A 5,379-nucleotide genomic window follows, 5' to 3' on the forward strand; every position below is an offset into this window, starting at 1 on the left:
ATATATATATATATATATATATATATATATATATATATATCCCTCTCTCCCAGTATGTGTGTATATATATATATGTATGTGTGTGTGTGTCAGTCTAGTTATCTAGCTTTACCTCTATATCTAGCTGTCGTTTTATCTTTCTTATATATATATACACACACATATACATACACACAGAGCTGTCTGTATGTCCCTGTGTCTGTGTGTACGTTTCTCTCTCCGTGTGTGTCTGTTTAAATGCTTTTGTATTGATGTCGGATTATGCGTGAACGTGTGTGTGTGTCACTTCGACTGTGTGCGTGCGTGTGCGTCGGTGACGGCGTGTGAATGTATGCTTGAGAAAGACTTATGTATGCTTCCTCGTGTGTGTATGTATGTGTGTGATCAGGTCTGCTTTGTATATGTATACTCGGTACTGTGTGTGCGTGCATGTGCTTGTCTGTGCATGTACGCGTGTGTGTGCCTATCCTCGTACGAATGCATATACGTTTAGTTGTGTATATGTTTGCCCGCCTGCTCATACTATGTGTGTGTGTGACTGTTATGTGTGTACCTCTGTCAAGTTACTTAATGGAGGCTAAGGAAGTTCAGTGGAAACGGCAGACAGTAAAACAGTGCATTATATACCACTCTTCCCCCTCCTTACTTTTATGACTTTTTTCCCCTTTAACGTTCCGAGTTCAAATCCCGCACACAGCCTCCTTCACACCGAACAGAGAATTATACAGTTTTTCTTTTTATTTTTTTTCCTCCTTCTTGTGTAAGTAGAAAAAAATAGTTAATAAACTTGACAACCGAGGCTGGTGTGTTTACGTCCCCGTAACTTAGCGGTTCGGCAACAGAGACCGATAGAATAAGTACTAGGCTTACAAAAAAAAAGTCATGGGGGTCGATTTGCTCGAATATAAAGGTGGTGCTCCAGCATGGCCGCAGTCAAATGACTGAAACAAGTAAAAGAGTAAGCTAAAATACCTGTAATATAGTCGGGTCTCCTAAAGCCGAAATAAAGACAACCGTGTCAATTTTTCCTACTGATATACATTACAAATCGAAATTATATTCCTATAGACACAGACAGGGTTGAGTGCACTATAGGTTCGCTTCACAGCCATATTTTGTACTAATGGCTTTCTACAATTGTAGTCGCGAGACTGAAGTCTTGTCACTGAAATCGGCTGAGGGGAAACTATGCAGAAGCCTGCCTGTAGTATGGGCATGTATACATTGTGTGCATAAAGTACGTTAAAGTTTATATAAAGTCTATGTTCAAAAATGTGTGTGCGCTCGCTCGTGCTTATACATCTTACCTTTCACTTGCTTAAGTTATTGGACTACACTCATGCTGGAGCAATCGCTTAAAGAGTCCAGTTGAATAAATCACCTCCATTACTTTTGGGGGTTTCTTATTCTTCAATATTTTTGGCCAAATCGCTAAGTTACTGTGAAGTAAACAAAGCAACACCGGTTGTCAAGCGGGATGGATGGAGCAAACATGCACACACACGTGCGGCGGGCTTCCATGCAGTTTTCGTCTACCAAATTTCCTGATAAGGAATTGGTCTGTCCGAGGCGAGAGCAGAAGATACTGAACTTGTGCTTACATTTGCTAGTTTTATGAGTAGGGAATTGGCAGAGCCGTTAGAGTGGGATTTCTGCTATGGTTCTTTACGCTCTGAGTTCAAATCCAGCTGAGATCAACTTTGCCTTTCATATTTTGGAAGCCAATAAATAAAATTAGAGTGATACCTCGCAGTAAAAGTTTCATTCGTTCCATGACTGAGCTCGTCTTACGATTTACTCCTTGAACAAATCAATTTTCCCCATTGAAATTAACTAAAATATAATTAAATCTGTTCCAGTCCCCGCCAAAGCCACTGAAAAATAATTATTCATGCGTTTGAAAACAGAAAAGGTATAATAACATGTTAAATGACGATTAAAATACAAGAGAATGCAAAAGAAACTGGTTTTAATAACTGAATTACCTTAAAGATGGCGACGATTTCTGTGCTCGTATTGCAGAATTCCGTTTGTACTCCAAAATAAAAAAATTCACACGAGGCTCGGCTCGTACAGCAAATTACTTGTACAATGGTAAAACTCGTACTTCGAGGTTCTACTGTACTTCGAACTCTGTCGCTGCCATAACATGAATGTTCCACCTCAGTTAAGGCGGGAAGCCGAGACGGTGTTTCTAGTTGCTTTTTAGCGTTTGCTTGATTTATTTCTAGCTTTTTATTTTTTTAAATGTTCTGAGTTCAAATCGTCACGAGGTCAAACTTCGTCTTTTTTTTTTTTTTTCTACTCTAGGCACAAGGCCCGAAATTTTTTGGGAGGTGAGGCAGTCAATTAGATCAACCCCTTCATGCAACTGGTACTTAATTTATCGATTCCCGAAAGGGCGAAAGGCAAAGTCGAATTTAGCGGAATTTTACCCCAGAACGTAAAGACAGACGAAATATCTAAGCTTGTCTTTCATAGTTTAGAAACCGATAAAAAGGAAAAGCTGCAACCAATGTCTGTCCCCTATACACACCCTGGAGGAGATGAGAAGGTGTGTGTGTCTGCTCGTGACGCTAATAAAACAATGAAGGGGAGCCGGGGACACGCGACTAAAACATAGCTGCAAGTGACGGCTCTAGTTCTTCGCATGGTTGCTATTATTATTCTTTGGTCGCGACGGAAGCGTTATGGAAGTCTTTGAGAATATCTGGAGTTTTGAACAAGTTTTTTTTTTTCTGAATATAAATTATTTGTTTTTGGATTATTCTATGAACAAACAACTTTGGAAACGGTGGCACGTCTTCTTCAATACCCGCGACAAATCAACAGGATGTTTCATACACAATTTCTGTTTTTCTTCTCGAAGTTTATTAACGATAATTTTCAATATGGTTTTGTCTCCAAGGGGAGTAGTAAGAGTTACAAACAGGAAAGGAAGTAGCACTGAAGAGACTTCTCCGAAACAAAATGGTTATTTAAACTTGGAATAAATGAAAAGTAAAAATGAACAGAATTGTCTTCTGAAAGAAACGATAAAGGTGAAAAAGGCCCTGTCATTGAAGAAGGACAAAAATCAGAGGAATGTTACCTACCTGTATCGTCAAAAGGAGGGCAGGTTTCCGTTTGCCGCGGTAGGAACAATTAGAAGGGGTTGTAATCCAGATGGATGGGGTGGCACCGAGTTTAATGGACGATGGAATGACTGTAACGAGAAAAGAAGGTGTCACAGGTTAGTCAGGTAACGTATTTAAGGTAGGGTTCTTATATATAAGGTATGGGTGAGGTGCAGGTGTCAATGTGTCAGTTTGTGTGTGTATGCATATATACACAGACATGCAGGTAGTAAATAGACACCTTTAATTTTCAAAATCTTTTATTTGATATTAATTAGTTGAATGAGAGGTTTTCTTTTAGCTGCTCGTCCATAATACCCAAGCTTACGCAGATATGTAACACACGTTCTTGGAATAACGTCTAGCTGTTTTGCAATGTCAGAAGTCTTCGAATGGGGTTCATTTTCCACAATTCTCTTCAAACAGTGAAGCTTCTTTTCTGAGGGCCCAGGTCGGCCGGGACGAGAATCTCTTGATTCTTTTCCTTGGTTTTTGAATTGCACTATAAATCTATTAACAGTAGCAACAAATGGAATTCTCAGATTTTCGGGAGGGCAAAGGGGGTGAAGTGGTGCAGTGGATAGGGTGGTGTTAAGCTGGGCGACGCGATGTGCATCCTACTCGAAACAGGTTAAAATAAAATGAAGGAGAATCAGTTAGGATTTTTTATTCACCACATTCCCCTCTCAGATTCACACACTTATCGCAGCGGTCCTTCAGTTTTTCTAACCCCTTTAAAAGAACTCGGAAGGTTGTGTCTTCAACCAGGCCTTTCGCGACAACCTTAAAACCATGAACTTTTCAACACCCCCTCGCATATATTTACACACACCTTCATTTTATTGCTATATACACTCAGAAACACCCTTCACTGCACCCGAGAAAAAGTTACATTTACTGTTTGGTTTGAGGCGGCTCAACTCTCCATGTGAAGAGCCGATCCCTTTTTCTCTCTCCCCGACCACGTGGGTGGAAGGAAACCCCTTACCACACATCTACGCCTCTGCGTATATTTAAGACAGTTGTGGAGATTTGGTGCGGTGCAGTGTATGACCGCCAAGAAAACCGCATTTTGAAATAGGTTCTGCCCATTCACCGTTTATTGTATCTCAAAGACTCGTAAGGAAAGAATGCAGAAGAGAGAGGGTCACTGTTGTTAGGCTCTGCACAAGGGATCAGTCGGTCTCAATCCAGCGCTAATGAGATCCAGGGTCTTCGATATAATAAAATACCAGTCAATTTAATGTTTCTATAAAACGTAAGGTGGCGAACTGGCACAATATTCAGCACGCCGGACAAAATGATTAGCGATAATTCGTCCGTTTTTAGGCTTTATTCTGCCAAGGCGCAATGGCCCAGTGGTTAGGGCAGCGGACTCGTGGTCATAGGATCGCGGTTTCGACTCCTAGACCGGGCGTTGTGAGTGTTTATTGAGCAAAAACACCTAGAGCTCCACGAGGCTCCGGCAGGGGATGGTGGCGAACCCTGCTGTACTCTTTCACCACAACTTTCTCTCACTCTTTCTTCCTGTTTCTGTTGTGCCTGTAATTCAAAGGGTCACGCTGAATATCCCCGAGAACTACGTTAAGGGTAAAGGTGTCTGCGGAGTGCTCAGCCACTTGCATGTTAATTTCACGAGCAGGCTGTTCCATTGATAGGATCAGCTGGAACCCTCGACGTCGGAAGCGACGGAGTGCCAACAACAAAACGTAAGGTGGCGAACTGGCACAATATTCAGCAAGCCGGACAAAATGATTGGCGATAATTCGTCCGTTTTTACGCTTTGAGTTCAAATTCTGCCGAGGTCGATTTTGCCTTTCATTGTTTTGGGATCGATAAAATTAGTACCAGCTGAGCATTGGGGTCGATATTATTGATTTCTCTCCCTGGAAATTGTTTTTCGTGCCAAAATTTGTGAACCCATATCTCTAGAAAACAACCTCGACCACAAGGACCCAATCCTTCTTGCAGTATGGTATCTCCCTCCACTGCTTCAATGACCCTGACAGGTGTGTAGAGTGGAAGCTCCTGCTAAAGCTTCCCATACTGGACAGATCAAAGGACAGAGGCCAAACTAATATCGCCCACCCCTTTCCAGTTTCCCTAGTGGTCTGCAAATGTAATACTGGGGGGGGGGGAAGATGAACTAAATTCCAAATTTCATGGGCAAGTGTCTTCTACTAAAGCCTCACGCTGACCAAAGCCTTGTTAGTGGATTTGGTAGACGGAAACTGAAAGAAGCCCGTCGTATATATATATATAT

Source organism: Octopus bimaculoides, chromosome 24 (genome assembly GCF_001194135.2).
Source record: "Octopus bimaculoides isolate UCB-OBI-ISO-001 chromosome 24, ASM119413v2, whole genome shotgun sequence".
Classification (NCBI taxonomy): domain Eukaryota; kingdom Metazoa; phylum Mollusca; class Cephalopoda; order Octopoda; family Octopodidae; genus Octopus; species Octopus bimaculoides.